The 23,153-nt window shown below is 39.2% G+C and overlaps 1 pseudogene; it reads left to right on the plus strand.

Annotated features, from left to right (window-relative positions):
* Positions 1-4,797: 4,797 nt before the first annotated feature.
* On the plus strand, positions 4,798-22,288 carry LOC148024778 (glucan endo-1,3-beta-D-glucosidase-like; annotated as a pseudogene).
* The last annotated feature ends 865 nt before the right edge of the window (positions 22,289-23,153 follow it).

Consider the following 23,153-nt stretch of genomic DNA (forward strand, 5'->3'; position numbering starts at 1 on the left):
GGTGGTGACCCTTGTATGTGATGAAGCCCATATGGGTCATGACAAAGCAAGGGACGGTCACCACCAAGCAAGGCAGATCAAGCATAGCCATGGAGGGCCCCCATATCATGTATTGGTAACCCGTATGTACAATGAAGCCCCCATGGGTCACAATCAAGTGAGGAAGACCCCTCCCACCAGTGGAGAGCCCTCATATTTCTTGGCAATAACCCTTCTGTGCCATGAAGCCTATATGGGTCAGCACCAAGTGAGAGAGGCCCCTCTCACTTACAAAGGGACCCTATATCACTTGTAATGATCTTCATGTCTGGTGAATCTTGCATGGGTCACCATCAAGAAAGGGAGGTCACTCCTAGCTATGAAGAGACCCCATATCACTTGATTGGTGACCCTCGTATGCGATGAAGCCTGCATGGGTCAATAGCAAGCCAGGGAGGTTCCTTAAACTTACAAAGCGACCCTGTATCACTTGGTAGTGAACTGTCTTGTATAATAAATCCCATATGTGTTAGAACTAAGCGAGTCCCCTACCACTTATAGAGGGTCCCCATATCACTTGGTGGTGACCCTCATTTATGGTGTACGTGAAAATTTATTTAGGAGGTTTTTTAGCTCCATGAATTTTTTGACCCTTTTTGCTTCTTTTTCTTTTATGAATAAGAAACAAGATGAAGTATGAGCTGGCGTTTGAGGAGGATATGGAGGAGACCCTACATGAAAAGCTTGTTATATTTCTTTACAATGCACGCTCTCATTCTTATAGTCCTAAGTTTTTGTAGATGTTTAGTTCACTGCTTCCTATTGAGAATGTTTTGTGTTCCTATGTGAATGTGTTGAGTGTCCACATGGAGGAATGACAAAGAAAGGGCACAAAAAAGAGACATCTCTTTCATGCTACATGGGCAAATGAGATCATACAAAGGTATATGTATATGTGCAAACACTATTTTATGTGATGGATTGCAAATACAACATGCAAATACATGCATGCATCTCTTTTACAAATAAATTGGCAAATTCTCATTTTGTGAATGCATTATGAATCCATGGTTATATCTATGTCATAGGATTCATCTCCAACAAACCTCCACAAATGAGGAACATGAAGAGAATGGATGGGTGCTTCTAATTGTAAGATCCAAAGGATACAACCTACCATTAGTCCATAGTTTGATATTCTTTATGCCCTTTAATCTCATTGCTTCCAAGGTACTTGATGTGTTAGTCGAAACTTTGTTTCTTTTGTGAATATATATACTCATCATTCAAATCGATATGAAGGGGGTATGGTCATTTATGGTTATCCATGCTTGCAATTGAGTTGCTAAAACGTGATCCAAGCTTGCAATTTGATGTGGTTTACAATCCCCCAAAATGAAAATTTGAAAGTAAAGAGAGACTACTTTGAGGGAGTCATTGAAGCATGTAGGGAAGTTTCTAAGTAGTGGTGAGCCATTAAAGGTGACATCCCCCAAGATTGCAATTTCCCTTTCTAAAATTTTTAAATAAATTGTATCATTCTTTCTCTCTCCTCAATTTCTTACATGGCCAAAAAAATACCTCAAATCTCCCCTAATGTTGTCCAAGATTGGATCTTCTAAAGATGATGGCATTGTGAGAGTCAACCCTTGTTTTGTCACCAATTGACATATCTCTTCAAGGTTAATAGAATCTTTGATAGGCTTTTCTCCTTTGTAAGTAATAGTAGAAACTATTGAGCTTGCATCTTCATCCCTCTCCTCCTCTATAGATATGTTGAGGGATTTTTTTTGCTTAGCACCAAATTTGACCTAAAGACTAGGTATATGGTGGATAAAAAATCATAGAGAGCATTTAAAGACTTGAAATAAAATTATAGAGGGATCCATTGGGTAGAAAGGAGAGGTTTTTTACAAATAACATTTTTGTTGTATTAGTTCTTGTAGGATTGGAGGAGAACAAGTCAAGCAAAAGGTTGCAAAATTAAAAGTTTGATTTTTAAACCTTGAGCATAGCAACCACTGGGGGATTACACTGAGCACTATACTACAATATTTTGTAACACTACATTAGGTCTTTGTGTACACCATCTTTTCAACTACATCCATTCCATGGTGAGAGATGCACTTGATTGCACCATCTTGATGCACTACATAGCATGAGGTTCACTAGAACTATATTCAAAAAAATTAGATGCATGATCACATGAGCAAGAACAATCATAGAGCACCCACTTTTGGACACTACACATGGAGAAATTCTCACACTAACTAGGAACCTTAGGGATAGAGTTTGAGGTGGAAGGAAGAGTTGAGGATCATATAGGACTCATCAGATGTGAGAGAGGTTATAACAACTCAATGGAGCATTCATGAGAGCATGTGACAGTGGGGGGTAGAGAGAAGCCTTATCATCTAAATGAGGGTGAGGTTCTTAAGTGTTAAGGATAATAAGTAATTCAAGGAACTTTTCATGTATGCATATACATATAGAGCAATGTCACTACTTAGATTAGTCTCAAGAATTTCAATGCATTCATTTTTTATTTGTGGTGGCCATCAAGTGTTTGAAGTGATGGCATATGTTTTGGAATTGTATATTTTCATAAAGCATGAGTGCATGAGCACTAAGTACATCAATGGCACAAACACATTTCTAGCTTGGTGCACAAGGAACGTGAGATAGCATGTGTAGTGGCTATTAGTGCAAGGAGATGGGCTATTTTTCTATACAAGAGATATTGGAAGGGACATGATGTGAGTGTAGAACAATATTTTGTTAAGAGAATTGAGGTTGAGAAGAGTGATAATTTTTAGCTTTTCCAAGAAATACATATGTACTTATGGCCCTAAGAGTTGGTAGCGTGTTTAGATGGTATTTTATTTTCTGTATTTTTGGACCTATAAACCATGTGAAGTGATATAAATATTGTGAGTTATGAGTGCGTGCACTTATGTTGACAATTCTTTTTGGTGTTTATGTGTGTAAATACCATAAGTATTGTAAGTCTTTCCATGTGTTATCAAGGTTTGTTTGTGCTTACATATGAACACGGCTATAGTGAGCCGTATCCAAAGGCCAAACATGGAAACTAAGGTGGCCAGCACGTGAAGAAGTCATGGAGGAGGAAGACTTGGTAAGAGAATGGTACATCTGGTTGGGACCAAGCCTTGATGGCAAAGAGAAGGACCTACATAAGGATGAGGAGGAGGAAAGATCAAGAAGAGTACGCTCATGTTGTCAAAATAGGGGGTGATATAAATCCCTGGGGAGGCGCAATATGTATGAAAGATGGAAGGTAGGCCTTCTATTTCAAAGTAAAAGTCAGAATAGCTAGCCTTGATGATACAGAGGAGAATATATTTTAGTTTGAAGCAAGGGTTGGATACCATGGATGTGCACTCTCTTGGGTTTAAGGCAAGTCGGGCTAGAGGATTAAAGAGTGGGATACATATGTCATTAGCAAGCCTACATCTTTGGGTTGGAGCGGAAACATCAGTCTGTAAGCATAGAATAGAATGGGCCAAAGCTAGTAATTGAAGCAGAAGGAGCGACTGTCACTTTTTGATCATAGGGGAATGCGTGGCCAGGGATCAGATGAGTTAGATCATTAATAAAACAACTGATCTAAAGGAGGTCGAAGATCCAAAGGAAGAGATTGTATCATCTACTACACATATCCATCAATAGATGTAGATTATCTAGGAGCAAGGTTGATGCTACAATAGGCTGAGTGTGAACTCCTAAGAGTCGCATGATAGCTATTGTATGAGGAGACGTGAAGAAGGGAGGACGATGGTGATGCTACTTGTAAACGACAAAAGATGAGGACATAAGAAAAGCTTGTGGCCTGGGTAGCCATCCAAGTTCATGGACGCAACTACCTGAAAGAAGGCAATTGCTTTGGTATAGGGCGACTTGTTTAGAAGACGCTTGGATCTACAGGTGTGATAGTAGGGTGGCCAAGCCTAAGAGAAATTGTTGGTAATCAGCAACAGTGATCACAACCTGAGTAATCCTAGAGGGGGGGCCATCTTCAAGCTTAATAGAGGGAGTTTCTAAAGATAAAGAAGAATAATTGTGATCAAGGAGGGAAAAAGATAAGGGATTTTCTAACATAGGACCCAATTCAAAATAAAGACTAGGTATACTACAACATTATAGAAAGCATCTAAAGACTTTGAAATAAAATCCTAGAAGGCCGCATTGGGTAGAGAGGAGAGGTTGTTTGCAAATAACATTTTGTGCTGCATTAGTTCTTGCAAGATTGGAGGAGAATAATGGGAGAACAAGTCAAAAAAATGGTTGCAAATTAAAGTTATGGTTTTTTAACATTGAACATAGCACTCATTGGGGGATTATACTAAGCACTACACTACATTATTTTGTTACATTGCACTAGGGCTTTGTATAACCCATCTTTTCAATTGAATCCGTGCCATGTAGGGAGATGCACTTGCTTGCACCACCATGATGCAGTGCATGGCATGAGGCCCACTAGAGCTATATCCAAAAAAATAGATGCATGAGCACATGAACGAGAACCATCATTGAGCACACAGTTTTGGACATTACACATGGAGAAATTCTTACAATAATTAGGAACCTTGGGGATAGAGTTTGAGATGGAAGGAAGAGTTGAGGGTCATGCAGGACTCCATCGAATGTGAGAGGGGTTATAATTGCTCAATGGATCATTCATGAGAGCATGGGGAGGGGGGTGCAGCATTCTAATTTGAATAAGGCGTGAGGTTCTTGAGTGTTAAGGATAATAAATAATTCAAGAAACCCTTTGTGCATGCATATACGCATAAAGCAATGGCATTGCTAGCCGTGTTTGAAGTGCATGGTATATCTTTTGGAATTGTATCTTTTCCTAAAGCATGAGTGCATGAACACTAAGTACCTTAATGGCACAAAATCATTTTTGACTAGGTGCATAGTCATGAGGTAATGTGTGCAATAGCTATTATTGCAAGGGGATGTGCTACTTTTCTATCCAAAGCAATATTTTAAGGGGCATGATGTGAGTGTGGAAACATCTTTCATTATGAAGAATGAGGTTGAGAAGAGTGAAAATTTCTAGCTTTTCTAGAAAATACCTATGTACTTATGGTCCTAAGTATTGCTAGCTTATTTAGATAATATTTTTTGTTTTGTATATTTCTTTGTGCCCATTAAAAAACGTGAAGTGATATAAATATTGTGGGTTATGAGTGCATGCACATATGTTCGTGGTGCTTTTTAGTATTTTTGTGTGCAAAATATCATACATATTGTAAGTCCTTCCATGTGTTCTTGGGATATGTTTGTTTGTGCTTACATATGAATAAGGCTATATTGAGCCTTATCCAAAGGCCAAATATGGAAACTAAGTGGCCAGTACGTGAGAAGGTGTGGAGAAAGAAGACTTGATATGACGGGTGGGCAAGAGCAACACATGTAGTTGGGACCAGACCCTAATGCTAGAGAGCAGGACCTACATAATGATGAGGAGAAGGTGGAAAGATCAGGAAGAAAGCACCCATGCTAACAAAATAGGGGGTGATATAAATCCCTAGGGAGGAGCAGTATTCATGAAAGATGGAAGGCAAGCCTTCTATTTCAAAGTAGAAGTCACAACAGGTAGCCCCGATGATACAGAGGAGAATATGTTTTAGTTTGAAGCAAGGGTTGGATACCTTAGATGTGTCCATAAAGGGTTCACATAGCCAGTCATCGTCAACTCTACTCGTAATTATGGTGATCAAAATTGAGCATGTTGAGAGGATATACTGAAGGCTCCATCCCACCCTCTTCATTGAATGTAACATGAATGCTTGTCAAGATTCGTAAGCAGTGATGATAGAAGACTTTGATTTTCCAAATGAATGATCCATCCTCTTGCTCAATCACATTATATCCTTTACTCCACCAGATAAGCTTCCCTTGATGATATCTCTGCTCCAAGTATGGGTGTTCCAAATAAGGAATCAGCCACCCCATCAACCTCTTTTGTTTCTTGCAGATTCTTGATCAGCCTAGTATTGACCTGCAAGGCATTCACTTTGTTACTGCATTTAGAAATAATAAGGTTTAATCTCATTAATATTAATCTTATTTTTAAATTCCACTCCCTCAAGATCAGCCAGTAATGCCGTGGATTTATTCTTCCCTATTCATACAATCTTATAGGCACCATCCCATTTAAGCTCAAGCTTTCTTGGAAACAGTTCTCTCCATGCATCATAATAAAGAACTAACTGCCCCTTCTTAAATGTATATTTCTTCACTTTTAGATCATGCAACCGCTTCATCCAATGCTTGCTTAGCTACTTCTTGGTGTAACAAACTCTACAATTTGAGCTCATCCAAGTGGACCAAAGTCGTAAAACACTCGAATAGGGCATCCTCATCACCCAAAGTATGATTGATTATGAATCTTATGGTCGGAAACTCAATCTCTAAGGGAAAGACACACTCCTCCCCATAAACTAATTTGAGTGGGATGTGGCCACCGGCTCATTTAAACATCGTATTATACGCCCACACCACCACATATAATTTTATATCCCAATCACTCTTCTTTTCGGTAAATATTTTTGATAGAATGCCCACAAGCTGCTTATTAGTACTTTCAACTTTCCCATTTTCCCTGCGGGTTTTTTAGGAGTCATCTTGTTATGCTTAATTTTCCATGCCTCTTTCAAGCTTTTAATCACATTATTTAGAAAATGGGTTCCATAGTCTGATACTAATTCTTTTGGCAGACCAAATTGGCATATAATTTGCTCTAATAGAAAACTGGCAATCTCTTTTGCATCATCCTTCTTTTTTGCTTGTGCTTCTGACCACTTTGTAAAGTAGTCAGTCGCCATGATAATATATGGCTTTTGCGTAGTGGATGATGGAGTAATAGGCCCCACAAAATCGACACCCCACTTTTCAAATGGAAGTATGCCATAATCAGAGTAAGTGGTTGCTTCCTGTTCTCCCTATTGTCATGTCGTTGACAAGTATCACATCTCTTAACATACTTAAATGAATCCTAGAAGATGGAAGGCCACCAATATCCAACTCCTAAAACCTTTTGTGCTATCAACTACCCAACAAAGTGCCCCCCCATAAGCAGAGTCATGGCACTCCTCCAGGATAAATGGAACCTCATCAGGCATCACACATCGGCGATAGATATCATCAACCCCCAGCCAATATAGTGTTCCTACAATTAACTGAAAGTTAAAGCGTGTTGTTTAATTTTTCTCTTCTCAGATTTTGATAGAGTAGCTCCAGTCTTGCTTGTAGATAGATAGTGCGTTATACCAACATACCAGGAGGGAATATACATCAATCTTAAACAATGTTTCCATGTCACTTCCTTCAGCCAAGACCTCTTTTGGCTCTCCAAAATCCACAAGACATTCTACAATGCCTTGTAGCTTCGGTGGCCTGATCTTAATCTCATAATCAAATTCCTGCAAAGTGATTAACCACCTTGGTAAATGATCAGGTGGCTATAACTTGTTTAGCAATAGTCTAAGTCCTTCCGCCTTCGTACAAAAACCACATTCTAATAAAGAATGTAGTACCTAAACTTTTTGGTCACAAATACCATCTCAAGACACAACTTCTCCATATATGTGTAGTTAATTTCTGATATGCCCAACTTCCGACTAGCAAAGGCTATCATATGGTACCATTTTTCCTCCCAAATTTGGGCCAAACAGCAGCTAATACTATGCATTGTTGCTGCTGAAAATATATAAAACATTTTGCTCCTTTTTTATGCTTTTAAAACAGGTGCTTTGGCAAGCTCCTGCTTCACATCATCAAAAGATACTTTGCAAGCATCACTCCATGCAAACAGGCAATTAAAGACAATAGGTTCGTCAGTGGCAATGTTCTTTCTGTCATGGCATTTATAAACCTGTGATAATACCCTATTGATGATAGAAAGATATGTATTTCCTTTGGAGTATGTGGCAGACTCATGGTGACTATGACCTTAAACTTTTCAGGGTCAATCACGATCCCTACTGAACTAACCACATGGCCTAACAATAGCCCATAAGGCACCCCAAAGACAAACTTCCGTGGGTTAAGAGCTATGCAAAATTGTCTGCAACGCTCAAAACACTTTCGCAAAATAATCAATTACCTTTCTCTTATGGTGGCTACCCCCAGGTCATCAATAAATACTTTCAACTCCTCTGGGGAGATGTCACCAAAGGTCTTATCAATTGTTCTTTGCCACGAACCAGGTGCATTGCATAAACCAAAGGCCATCACATGGTACGCAAAGGTATTGAAGACAGTAATAAATGTCATTTTCAGCTTGCCTTGCTCAGCAATCGCCGTTTTGTTATACCAGCAAAGTAATCCATGAACAAATATATTTCCCTAATCACTAGTTGATGTAAAATTTGGTCAATAAATGGCAACGGGTAGTAGTCTTTAACAATCTACTTATTCAGCTCTCTAAACTCTATGCAAAGCCGAACTTGATTATTTTTCTTCTTTCTGATCAGAACTTGTGAACACCATTGATTATGTTGAATAGGGAAGATCAAACCTGCTTTCTACAACTTCTTTAGCTCCTCAAACAGCCTACCCCTTAGTTCAAAAGGTACGTGCCTTACTTTCTTACATATGGACTGACTTCCTTCCTTTAGAGGAATGGTATGCATAGCTAGGCTAGGAGAAACGCCTCTAAGTTCCAAGCAAAGATGTTGCGAAACTCTTGAACTAAGGACACATAGTCCTCTCTTTCTTTGGAACTGAGCATGGAATCTAATTTGATTGGCCACGAATTGTTTGGTATACCAAGGTCCAATTCAATTACATCCGCGTCACTTATCCTATCCTATGGCTTTATCGACTCATTCAAAGTTATTTGATAAATGTCCTGTAGAGTGGACCCTTCGTTAGATCCATTGCTCGATGACGCCTCACTACCAGATGAATCATCTACTGTTTCTAGTTCAGTAGAGGATAAAGAAGCTCTCCCACTTTGAGGAGACTCAGGGTAAGCATCCACTATTACAGGATTGGCACCTCTACCTAGAATCATTCGGCCAGTGGGTATATCAACTAGACAATCTGTTCGTAAAATACATGGCCTGCCTAGCAAAACTCGATAGCTAAGATGTCTTGCAAACCTTATCACCCTAAAGTTCAAATAGCATTTGATGCTTGCAAGGGTAACATGGACTTTAGTGATGCACCTTCTAGTTGCCTTAGAGTGTCATTAGTCATCCTAAGAAGTGTGGAGCCATCTTTTTGGATTTCTAGACCTAGCCTCTCCATCAAGTTTGAACTCATGATATTAACGAAGAATCCAGTGTCCACCACGATAGCATGCTCCACTAATATTCCATCCACATTTGTTGAAACCCTAGGACAATGCTTTTCAATATGGTCGAACCAATCTTCTCCTAATCGTTCTATGCCCAAAGGTTCTACAATATACCCAATACACAAGATTTTCTTGAATTCCTTGCATACTGCTGGAGACAATTTAATCAATTGTAGGAGATTCACGTCTGGTTTAACTTTGCAAAGAGAACTTGCTAAATCAAAGTCATGATAGTTAGCCAAAGTTCTCTTCTCTCACCAAATCATTCTCTCCTTTGGTCTTTGGACCGGCTTTGGTGCCTCTTTTTTAACTTTTACCTTCTTCTTGGAAAATTTTTATCCTTCTCGGGATCAACTTTACTATCAACAGGCCTTAGCGGTCCACCTTCCATATTAGGATTCAGGACTTGCTTTCCCCTAACATCTTGCTCTGAGTTTCCCTCGACATGTTTTACATTTCCTTTGTCACCCTCTCTAGTCTTTTGACCTCTTATTACAACTCGTAGATTAGAAGTTCTAGCGTCATTGACACGTACAGCCTCAATAAGACTGACTCCATTGCCATGAGGAAAATCCTCTACAGTAGCCTTTCCTCTTTGCAGCATTTGTCTTGGTCCATCATCTTGCTGGGGATTATTCCCTTGTGCACGATGATTAATTGGACCTCGCTGTTTAGTTCCTTGCTGGAGAGAACTGATCTTACTCCAACAGGTAGCAGCTAACTGGCTAGACTTTTCACAAATATCACATTTGACATTTAGAAAATTCCTAGGGAAATGTTGGCCACCACACAACTTACAACTGAATCTTGAGGGGGCACCCTCTTCAGGGCATTGACTCCTTATCAAATTCTGCTACTTCTTAAGGAAATTGACATCAACAGCTATTTGTCTATACCATTTAGTAATCATATCAGTGTAGTGCTTCATCATATCCTTAACTTCACCAAGGACATTTGAGGCACTTGACTCATATCCACGCTCGTCTATCTATCATCCCATCGGCCTAATCACTTGATTGGGAATCGGCCACTAACTTACTGGGACAACATTTGGGTTTATTGTTTGACCTCCACCATTCAGTGGGGCCATCTGACTAACCATAGGCATAGTCACACTAGGAGGAGCTGGTAACATAGGAAAATTTTGCATGATACTCCCTCTTCCATTCGCATTTGACATGGGGTCCCCTTGACTCTCGTTGGTCACTGCCAAATTATTGCCATTCCAATTTACCCTTGTTGCATAAGCCGCTTGCAAACACAACTATACTCCTTCTTCTTGGGTAATAGCAGTGTCAATGTTGGCCAAAGCGACACTACTCAGTTGCACCTGGATGTTGAAATCTAATCCATGTAGAAAATATTGCAATTGTGCAGCTGAAGGAATGGAAATATAAGTACCAAGTTTCTGAAGAACTTGCTTTAGTTTCTTGGCATAGGCCTGGACATTCTCATTTGGCTCCTAGTGTGTTACATTCAAGACATGCAACCAATATTGTCCACCCCTCTCAGGGGCAAAATCTCTACAAAAGGACATGAAGAATTGATCAATGCTAGTTATGGTTGCGGCCTCTAGACCGTGATACCATACTACTGCCATTAATTTTATTGTCATGTTGAAGAACATCATTAAGTGTCCTTTGTCTTGAATTTGATAGTTGAACATGAGTTTTTGAAACTCATTAATATGGAGTTCTCCATCTTCTTCCGATAACCCATTGAAGATTGGTAAAGGTGCTCCCAATGCCGGTAAATCCAGTGTCCCTGCTAGAATTGCAATGGGTTGTGCCATGGCTACAACCAGATTGGCAATAGGAGTTTGTGTAGGTAAAACTACACCCCCACTTGAAGTGGGTTGATTGCTTGGAAGAGGGGAAGTATTAAGACTTTCTCTTACACTCAAAGGGCTACTTGTGACACTTGGATTATTAAAACCACTACCACTTATTTATATCGGGCTACCCCTTTGAGGAGAATAACACCTTAGAATCTCAGCCCACCGTCTAGCCCTCTCAACACGTTCCTCTTTTGTATTTCATCTTGACGGTTCTTGTCAAGGAACATAAACCAACTGTTTGATCCCTAGAGACCCTAAATTTATAACCACCACTTATTGGTGGCTCTTGGCAAATGCACCACCTATCGGGACCTAAAATGGGCCCAACAGTGGCTCTTTAGCACTAGCCAGACCTCTAAGACACACAAGACACCATGCACAGCCTCGCTTCCAGGAGTGTCTAAGGCCCACACTACACTAAACTCTAATATTGATTTTGTGTTTGTAATAGGAAAATTTCCAACGTTTACCTTCCCTTCTCTTCAAAGGGAGATCCCATAACATATAGAAATAACACCTTGTATTGCATACACACGAGGCAACCTCTCGGCTGAAACACCGCGGCCTCACTGCAACTCTCCTACATCTTAGGGATTGGCCCCAAGATACGCTGCTCAACATAAAGAACAAGCATCCAAGATCCACTCTTTGATTTGTTGAAGGATCCAAGATTTGATGTTTCCTCATCACTGAGCTTATCCCAAGGAACCACTCGTCTAACCTACAGCAAGGACTTCCTCACACTCTCAACGTTGTTGGTCAATGTTCCGCATACAGGTGCTATGCATCCAAGAGATTATACCATGTGGCAGCAAAATGCAAAAGTTTATGCTTATTGTGCACAAACATTTATCATTAAAAATCATCAAAGTGGAGTGTAAAAATCAACCCTTCAATGATTTCAATCTATGCATTGTTGCTGCGTTGCTAGAGACTAGCATCAAGTTACCTTGTGCTACTAGTCTCTTTAGAATTAAATTGTTATTGTTCTATATGATGTGAACAGACAAAATATTAGACTTTACCTCATTTTCAGCACTTAAGCGCTTCCACAACCCTCCTTTCCCCCTACTGCTTATGTTTTGCATCATTGCATAGGTGTAGGGTTTTATTTTTTTGTCATTTTTTATGTATAAAGCAATAAAACCACACTAAAACACACAAAAAAGGGTGAATTGAGGCTATACCTCATGCTTGAACATGCACACACATTATCCATATTTTTTCACATTTTTATATCTCAAAAACCCTAAATTTTCCCATTTTTTCTATTTTTTACTATTTATTTATCAAGAAAATAGAGCATTTACTAGTTTTCTTGGTTTTTTTATTATGAAAACTAAGAATCACTCATTTTTCACATTTTATCCCTCATGTATCATTTCTATCAAACCCGAAAATGATAAAAAACCCTTTTTTTTGTAAAATGCGTGTTTTTCAATTTTAAGTAAGTAGTTATGACCATAAATTATTAAAGTTCTGCATTTTCCCATGTGCAACCCTCAAATATGATGCAAGCAAGTATCAAACAAAATTCTAGCCTATGTGTACATTTTTCCCACTCAAAACACACAAAATCCCATTTTTCCTTTGTAAAATGCGGTTTTTGGGTTTTTGAAAATTATTTTCAGTATTATAGCATTATGTATTCAATTTTTCTAACATAGAATCATCAAACATACATAAAAAAACATTCCTACCAATTTTCATCCAATGTGAACATAATTTGGCCAACCAAACCTAAAAAAGAAACACTTTTTCCTTTATAAAATAGAATTACCGATTTTTTATGGTCGCGGTGTCAAAGAGTTTACTATTCATAATATAAATTATGGGATTCTTATGAGCTTCACTGGAAGTTATATGAGGAATTTGCATACAAAATTCAGACATTGTTATCCAATAACCAACTTAGTTACACAAGTTCTTTTGCATTCAGCATATAATTTTTAGTTATACCATGTATATTTATGAAAAATAAGTCTATGGGAACCTACAACATGGTCAACTGGAAGTAATTGACAGTCTGCAGGATAAATCACATTGATTCAGGTGCAAAAATATGGTCAGAACCCAAGAAAAATGCCAAAAGTTGCCAAAAGTCCACTAGGTCCACATGGGACCTGAAGTAATAGACTTAGTGACCAGCAAGTGACCTGGGTAGGTCAAAAAGTGACCAGGGGGGCTGAGCAGGGAGTAGCCCGCATTTTTCGGCGCAAAATGCGGGCTGCACAGTCTGAAGCAAACTGGAGAGAGCTGGAGCTATGGTGCATGATTTGGAGCATGCAAACAGAAGATCGACAGGCCCAAATACTGAAGATGTAAACATGATGAGAGCTCCACTTCTCTGCCCATTTGGTCTGACAAAAATGCATGCTGAAATAGTCTATAAAAGAGAAAAATCTGAGAGAAAAGTATTCAGCCTGCTCTTATGCACGACTTCTCTCATTTTGTCTACCTTATTCTTGGTCCAATGAAGCCTTGTACCCAAGTACTTGAATGACTTTGGGGCAAGCAAAGGGTGAGGATTTTGAAGGTATATGGGCTGTTATGGGCTGAAATAACCAGTCATAAATAGGGCAGCCCACTGTTATGGTCCATTTTTATGAGCAAACATGAGATTTATGTGGTTGTAATGGAAGGAAATGTCCTCTTTTCATCAGGACTTTGATCATTAATGATTGAAAGTGCTTCTTCTTGAGTTTATGCACTCATTTTGAGCTTGATTATGGGTTGGAATTTTCTATTTTAAAACAAGGCTAAAGCTAAAATTATGCTTCTTCAATTCATTTCATGTATCTTTGGCCCAAATCTTGAATGCATTTGAATCTATCAACAAAATACTTGTTCCAAAGGGTTGAAATCCATCTATGTACTTGAAATAAATGCCATTGGATCTTGCATTTGATATTCATAATTGAATTGAGAATCTGAAAATATCCTTTATGATATGATGTATGTATCCAGAGGCATTTGATGTAATCAAGGTAGACTTATTTCTTCCGTTCATGTATGCTAAGTACATAGTGAAAAAGCTTGAACTCTTATTCCGTACCTAAATCATTTCTAAATCCCGGATCTTATTAAACCCCAATCTATATCCCCTTCCTGAACCTTGAATCCTAAACTCCTCTTTTGCACTAAATCCCGGGTGGTAGACCTTCAACCCTTAACGCGACGATAGCAGGTTTCTAAAACTAGATTCTAGATAGCAAAACAGTCCACCATTAAGGCTCAACCCATCTCCAATCATCCATCTCCAGACCCAAGTCGACTCGGAAGCGATCCGATACCATGTTGGGCAAGCATTCTTCAGCCCCTCTTCTTCTTGATTTCTCCCACATGAACCACCGCTTGGAAGAGAAATAATAAGTTGTGATCAGGCTAACCGAGAGGCCATTTCTGAGGCCGAAAGTGGCAATGGAGAGTGAAAAGATCATGCATCTTGCTGCTGCAATCAATTTATAAGGGTACATTGAGGTGGGAGATGTCTTATAGCCCCCCTCCCCATAAAAAACACATCGTTTGCAGCCACCATCTTTTTTTTTTTCATTGCCATAAAAAGAAAATGCCCCCCCCTTCTCGTTGCGTGAAAATTTGAGGGGTGGGAGGCCCGAAGGGTCACCCCTCTTCCCTCTCAAGTCCTTTTACACTTATTTTATCCATTTGCTCATCTGGTGTCTGATTTGCAATCCGAAAAATCTTGCGCATTCATCTCGAAGTCCCCCACTGTCGAGTAGTTGCTTGACTCGCTCAAGCACTCAGAAAAATTACTAAAAATCCAGAACTAATACTAGGGTGGCCTTCAAGGCACTTTTGAAAACCGTCTTTTGCTTGTTGCCTAAAATCAACCCATAAAATCAACCCAACTTCCTCTACCGCCTTCGACGGAGTTTAATTTTCCCTTGAAATTTGGATTTTTTGACAATTTTTTGACATATCTTGGTGGCGTGCCGCTATGCACACACCGTGTAAAAAAAATTTAGAGTGTGGCTTTCTTATTGATTTAGGGAATCAATGCCATTTTAGACATTAGTGTTAGTATCCACGGGTCAAAAAATATTAGATTTCTGGACAAGTTTTAGCCAATTTTTGATATTTTAGATATTATCTCTTGTAAAAAATCCATAAAACTATAGACAACTTCTAGACTAGGATGACATGTAAAAGGAAGCATGTAGCTTTTAGTGAATTTGAGAGGATTTTATGTAAAAAGAGAGATTGGCGAAATTGTGCGACACGCGATCGCTGTTTTCAGGCAGTGAATAGCACTCCAAAGTGGGAGATGAAGAAGGAGTGATCTGGGTGAATTTTGGTCAGGTGTCCGGATATTTTACCCCCCTTTCAGAGCCAATGGAAGTATCAGATTGGCGATCTGAGCAGCATAGAGGAATATATTATTTTATACACGTTTTTTTCTATTAGAGTTATATCTTCTCATAATGCTGAAAGAAACGGATAGGCTTCATCTCTATTAGTATTCATCTACATTTTCCAATTCTTTTTGGGAGTATCTACGCCTTCAATTTCTTCGAACCCCTTCTCTTCAATCTACTGCTCTCCCTGAATCTACCTTCACCCTACTGTCTCCTACCCCCATGGTGGACTATCGACACCAAATGCACAATATTATTCCCTTATATTTATCTCAACATGGTTACTTAGGTCATTAGTAATAATAGTTTCCTATAGGACTAGGTCTTTATGTACACAACTTCTTTCCCAATTAAAGCACTCATTTTTGAACAAGGAGTGTCTTTATAATCGTACATATAATCCAAACAAAATATAGCATTGCCATGTTCTAAGACCACATTACCAACTATACTAACAAATTCAATGCCAATGTTGGTCTCCTCTTTGATGTTTGACTCAGCTAGGATCTTCCCATCTTCAATACGACTTGGAGTTTCTCCAAGGAACCTCACCTCCTACAAAGAAAACTCTACCTATGGGGCATCCTTTTGATCTATGTATACTAACCCTATCTCAATTACATTGAAACCTAACTTATCCAAGGTTTCTTCACATCTCTTTTCTATAGCAGTAGTCCTCTCAAAAAAGTGTGGCAATACATATTCTCTCAATAACTCTAAAGGCTTAGCAAGTCTTGATACATCACCCTCTTGCTTGCACAACTCTAAAACTTCACTCCTAGCATATGTCTCTCCCTCTTTAGTACCTAATCCCTTTGGAACTCCCTCTTGCATTTCATTTTTCTGTACATGCTCTTGATAGCTACTCCCATAGACCAATAGACTTTCAATAAACCAGTCTCTTTCTAGCCTAGCTTGTTGAGCCTCTAGACATATTTCCTCTTCTTAGGGATTGCTAACTCAAAATAAGCTATCTCTAGACTTGCCTTTAGCAAACCCCAACTATATTGAATATCCTCATGTGTCTCCCATGATATAAATCCCATGCGTATCCCCTTAGTCCTTGTGGCAAGCATACATTGCTCTTGCCTTATCATCAACTATCTCTTCTTGGTGGTTTGTCTTATCTTCTACCACAAGAATCCACTCACTAATGTTCTCTCCAACTCTCCCATAAAGGGACCTATCTATAGCATATAGATCCATTTTGAGCTTTGTTAAGAGTGATAATTGAACCCAAAAGCCTAAAAGAATCCTCAATGAGGGCACCAAAAATTTAGGGGCTTTTTGACCAAGAACTAACACCCAATAAGCCACCAAAAAACAAAGAAAGGATAATGATCTTGTTGTTGGATGATGACTTAGCAACTAGGAAGTTTATTTCTATAATAGGGATGAAATGGTTATTTCTTTCCTCTTATCTCACCTTAGTTTAGCTCTCTCTCTCTCTCTCTCTCACTCTCACTCTCTCTCTCTCTCTCACTCACACACACACACACACATTCTCTCATATTTTACTTTGATTTTAAAGTTTTTCATAAGGAATAATTCTTGTAAATATGAGACAAACACACAAGGAGACATAAAATATTTATGTACAAAGAAACTCTATTTATGCCTAACCAATGACTCAAAAACATATGATGTGTTGAGAAAAATAGAAAGGGATGGCATGTTTATTTAGGAAGATTCTCTCCTTGATCATGAGTATTGTTCTTCATATTTAGAAACTCAATCCATTAAACTTGGAGATGGCCACTGCTCCACAATTACTCAGGTTGTAATCAATGCTGATCACTAGTTAGATGCTTTCTATGATGTTTTATCCACTGTATACATGATCTTTAGGTCCAATTTGGTCCTAAGAAGAAAAATCCCTCATCTTTTGCCCCCCATACTAGTTTTGGAAACATTTATGTACCCAAAACTTTTCCTTTGACCTCGACTTTTTCATCAAGGATTTTTATAGAACTTAAAGTATTCTAGTAAATCTAACACACATGTCAAGAAATATTCTTAAATCTAGTCTTCCTTTTCCTTCATAGATCTCTGACACTAAATCAACACTAAGATTTTAAAAAATCACGCAACGATATACACTATTAACATATTTACAACTTCAAAACTTTTCAATCTAAGGTCTCCTCTTACCCCATATTTCCTTCTTTCACCTATCAATACTATTTGCAATGTATCATTATCCATCAAATCTTTTAAATTTCATTGACTCTCATAATTCTTAATATCATACTCATTTCCAACATAGGGATTATTTTCTAACACATATGCATCAAGTATAGTCTCATTCTCCTCATTCTCTCTATGATATCCAACTACACATCTAACAACTCAAATAGCGATAAAGACCTAGGTCTTTCTATAAAATATAGATCTAATTGCTCTCCAATGCATCTATATCTTAGGAAGTCCCCTATTATCTTTCTTGCATAACCTCTAGCTCTTCTTCTCCCCATACATTTTCTAAACATGCAACTTCTAGAAGTATACATTGGCTTACAACTTCTAGGAGGAGGCATGGAAATATTCACTGATTGATTGTGTGATAAGTTTATCGGCTTCTCACTTTTATCCTCACATTTCTTTTTTAATGGTTTTTGTAGCTGCTTACAAGTACTATTCTTTCTATTGCATCGTTTTCTTTCGTTTAGATGATGAAAATACAAACTTAGGAGATTTTAGCCCCTCAATTACTCTAGTAATTGCCTCATTTGGCTGCTCATCAATGTTCTCCTTTTTTTCATCTCCTCATGGGGTTTTTCTAGACCATACTAAACAACTTTATTTAATTGCACCTTTTTATCCATTTCTTTATTCCTAGTCACTTCATCAGTTTGTGTTGGATATTGATCTTGTTTGGCCATAGTCTCTAGGATTTTCCTTTGATAAACCAAGAGTTGTTTGTTCTTGGGGGTGTTGATTAATATTGTCACCCTTGTTGGTCCATCTTGTGGCCTAGTTCTCCATTACAATTGAATCTTCTTCATTGCAAGAGCATTTGGGTTGTTATATAGCACAATGAAGGTAGTCCCATGGGTGGTCTTGGAAATTGTTACCAATGGTTTCCAACATTTTACCCTTGAGCATGTAGGAGGGACTTTGGAACCCATCCCTACATTATTCTTTGTCCTAATTTATAATCTTAGGATCTTGTTTGTTATTTTCCAAAAGTCTATTATTCCTATTAAGGGGTGTGCAGAAGAAGAGAAGAATGAGAGTCTAAATGAGAAAGGATGCAGATACTTTGTGGCTGATCATATTTCAGCTTGTGAAAAGATTTTGGCCAGGTTAGAAGAAGTGAACTTGACACTATCTGGGCAGAAATCTATTTTTGGAGTAAATGAGGTTGTCATTGTTGGATATATGCGTGGGTATTATGGCAGGAAACCTTCACTTGAGAAGGTGGATGTTATAGGCAAGATTACGGAGTATTGTTCTACCACTTCAGAGGTACGGAGATTCATTGGAGCCTGTGTGTTTTACATGATTTGGATACCCCATTTTGCACACATAGCATATTGTTTATATCAGCTACTTCGAAAGGGGCATAAATTTTATTGGGATGAGAGCCACACTAGAGCCATGCGGAAATTGAAGAAGTTATTGCAGATTGCTCCTACTCTCAGGAAAGCGGATTATAATTGCGGTAGGCCTATTGTATTGACAGTTGATACTAGTCCAATTGGCATAGGTTGGGCTGTGGGTCAAGATGATGCAGATGGAAATAGGTATGCTATTCGGTTTGGGGCGAAAGTCCTAAACGAGAGACAGAGGAGGTATCCGCAAATCAAGAGGGAATTACTGGGAATTGTTACAGCTCCAAATGTGACAAGGAGTACTTTATTGGAGCTCCAGTTGTGGTAGAGACAGATTGCTTACCATTGATAGGTATGATTACGAGTTGCTCTACTCCGGATATAGCTATGCTGAGATGGATTGCATACATCAAGTCATTAAATCCAAAATTTAAACACATAGCAGGGAAGGATAATCCAATGGCGGATATGCTGTCTAGAGCCAGATATGATAATGAGGAGACACTACTTGCAGAAGAGGATGGTGCAGAAATTTCAGCCGCTATGGTTGATCATGTTTGCCATGTCTATGATATTGTGGCTTTCATAGAAGAACTCTATGTTGGAGATTGGTTACAGATTGGCAAGTACCTTAGGAAACTAAGCAAAAGAGATGAATGGACAAATGGAGTTCAAGAAGATCAAAAGAAAAGCCTATGGTTATTTCTCAAGGACGGATTTCTTTGGAAGCACCCGAAGAAAAGAGGTGGATTACCCTTGCGGGTTGTTTGCGATAAAGAGACCCAGTTACAGGTGATGAGGGAGTTTCATGAGAGTCCTTGGGTTGGTCATAGAGGAGTGTGGGCTACTTATGAGAAAATCAAGGAAAAATATTGGTGGAAAGGCATGTACAGAGATGTTTCTCGCTTTGTAGAGACTTGCAGAGATTGTTAGATGTATTTCGTAGTGCGTCATCGAGATGAGCTTCATCCGACCTATTCGCTATGCATTCATTATAAGTGGATAGTTGACTTGGTTACTATTCCGATGAGTCTATGGCAGATGAGATATATTGTATTGGCTAGAGAGGATCTTACCAATCATATTGAGGGTAGACCTTTGAGAATGAAGACCACTAGTGCAGTGTGTAAATTCTTATTGGAAGAAATTTTCTATAGGTATGGCTGTGTGGGTAAGATCTTTGCAGATCACGGTGAATTAGATGCAGATGAAGCTAGGGAGTTTTTCTCTCAACTAGGAATCAAGTTGGCTCTAACCACAGCATACAATCCAGAGGGAAATGGAAAAAGTGAAAGAGGGCATTCGCTGATAGTGAAAGCATTAGCCAAAGCATGCAGAGGACAGATTGGAGAATGGCCGAGACTTCTACCATTTGCTTTGTGGGCTGATCGTACGACTCACATTGTTACCACAGGATATATGCCCGCAGAGTTGATGTATGGTCAGAAACCGGTTATGCCGACTGAGAATTGTGCTTTGACTTGGTCAGTTTTACCTTGGCAGGAGGATTTGACAAGAGAGGAGCTCTTAGCTCTTCGAATCTGGCAGTTGGAGAGAAGACTAGAGGATATTCAGCTAGCTATTGACAGGTTGAAGGTTGCTAGACTTAGAAAAAAGGATAGGTTTGACAGCAGGAATCACTTATGGCCTAGAGCAATAGAAGAGGGAGAGTGGGTATTAGTCTTTCATAGCAGCCTTGAAAATCAGCATACTGCACTTCGAAAGATGGTGAAAAGATGGTTTGGGCCGTACATAGTCAGACATGTCTTTGACAATGCAACATATGAGCTGACAAAATTGGATGGGACAGTGCTTAGAGTGCCTATTGCAGGAAAAACAATCAAGATTTTCAAGAAAAGAGATGATGAGGATTATGCATTCGAAGAATTTGCAAGAGAAGGGCAACGAGAAGAAACTCCAGTAGAAGAGATAGATGATATGATAGATAATCTTGCTGATATACCGGAAATAGACAATGAAGAGATTGATCTGTATGTGGATCTTGACGACAATGATCATGGGTAGTTGGCCCATCTAGAGGATGCGCAGGATCAGAGGGGGTGGATGTCGTACTGTTGCGCATCCGAGGTGTGAAATCCACCAAAACGTTTTGTGTGTGACATTTGTTACTTTGTACATATTTAGGTTTTGTGCTTTGCCACTCTATAACTGGTGAAAGAAACATAGATGCCACAGAGATCTTGAAGACTATTGTTGGCAAGGATGTTGTGTCATACTATGATGATCTGAGTGTATCTCTTGAGCTTCCAGGTTGACTCACAGTGCCTCGTGTGAGAGGGCTCCTTATGTCACATTGATATTTGATGAGTATTCCATGTTGAAAATTTCCTCCATTCATGCGGTTTTGAAGGTTACATCAGATGAAAATTGCACCAAGCACAAGGTTACAACGAGCAATGGCCAAACCTGGCTAATATATAGCTCTGATGGTGTGTACTTGTTTGCAAACCTCACTGCAAGTCAAAATTTTAAGGGAGTTTTAAGAGTTGTATTGCTTACATGGGATGATAGTGCTGAAGACATTTTGGATAGGTTCAGTACAGCCTATCCCATGCAAGGGCATGTTGATCAGTTTGTTCCTTTCCAAGTAAAGTATGATTGGAAGAAATATGGTTGGGGGGAGCTACTAATGCTGAGTCTCCCAATGCACAGAGATATGATGTCCTCTACTCAACTATAGCGTGTATGTCCTGCTCTGTTTTATAATGGCATGGATGGTGAAATGATAGGAGTGGTGGGTGATTGCTGGATTCTAAATGAAGTTCCCATTTCTGTGGGTTGGTATTCTTCAAAGGGCATCATAGATCCTGGGTCTCAAAGATTGATTGCTGAGGCATTGGACCGTGATGTGAGTGAGCTTAAACCAATCACTACTGATTCTTCATATTTCTATGGAAAAGCTTTGGCCCATGCTGCCAAGCTGGCACTGATAGCAGAGGAGGTTGGGCATCTCGATCTGCTGAATCCAATTAGGGATTTCTTGGTGCAGTCATTAACACCTTGGATGGATGGAACTTTCGCTGGAAATGATTTTCTTTTTTATCAAAGATGGGTAGGATTGACAAGTCACAATGGATCAACAAATTCCGAAGCAGATTTTGGGTTTGGAGTATATAATGACCATCATTATCATTTGGGTTACTTTTGCTATGCTGGGGTAGTTCTTGCAAAATTAGATCCAATCTAGGGAAAGAAAAATAGGCCTGGAAAAAGAAAAAACAACAGAAAACGTGGGGAAAGTATCAGAGAAGAGGAAAAGCTTAAGAGATCGCTCCTTTCGATCCCAATAGGAAGAAGAAGAAGAAGGTCGTCATTCAAGAACTAGAGGAAACGGGAAAACAGGGGAATCTAAATGGCACAGAATTGTAAATTGTTTGGGGGGCAGCGATTCTGAGGAGGAAGCTAATGACGGCAATGTTATAAGCTTCTCTTCATCCAAAAGCTCTTCAAGGGTAAAATTCTCTCTACCAAACAACGACTCCACAGGGGAGGTCGTGGACAAGCCAGTCATGCGCCAGAACATCTTGCTGATTTACAGAACTACATGCCAAGAAAAACCAGTCCATTGGAACTCAAAATTGCTTCCGTGGTGCAAACGCTGCAACATTTTCCTAAAGTTTACGCAAACATCGCGAGAAGGACTCTATAGCAAACAGAGGTTATCACATATGTTCAGAAGCAACCAAAGGTGATGGTGCAATAGCTGCAGACAAAGCAGTGAGGTCAAAAGTGGCAACATTGCATAGGAGCTTGCGTGAACAAGAGGTTCACAGATGCCTTATACCAAAACACTTGAGTTGCAGAGACAAGTCGATGGTTTGAGCCACTGGATGTTTGAATGCAGAGATTGGGATCTTTTCTTCCCTCATAGACACCAACAAAGATAATACATTGAATAGGCATCTGGAATGCATGTCCTGGAAATGCTTGTCCTCTTCGCATATCTGGTAATGCTGCCAACAACAATTATGGCTATATCTATAGCTAATTGAATAGTGGATTCTACAGATTTTTCTGGCACAGTATTAATAGCATTGCTGCAACTCTGACGC

This window comes from Lygodium microphyllum, chromosome 15 (genome assembly GCF_053477565.2).
Source record: "Lygodium microphyllum isolate KBCC chromosome 15, Lygodium_microphyllum_v1.1.10, whole genome shotgun sequence".
NCBI classification, from domain to species: domain Eukaryota; kingdom Viridiplantae; phylum Streptophyta; class Polypodiopsida; order Schizaeales; family Lygodiaceae; genus Lygodium; species Lygodium microphyllum.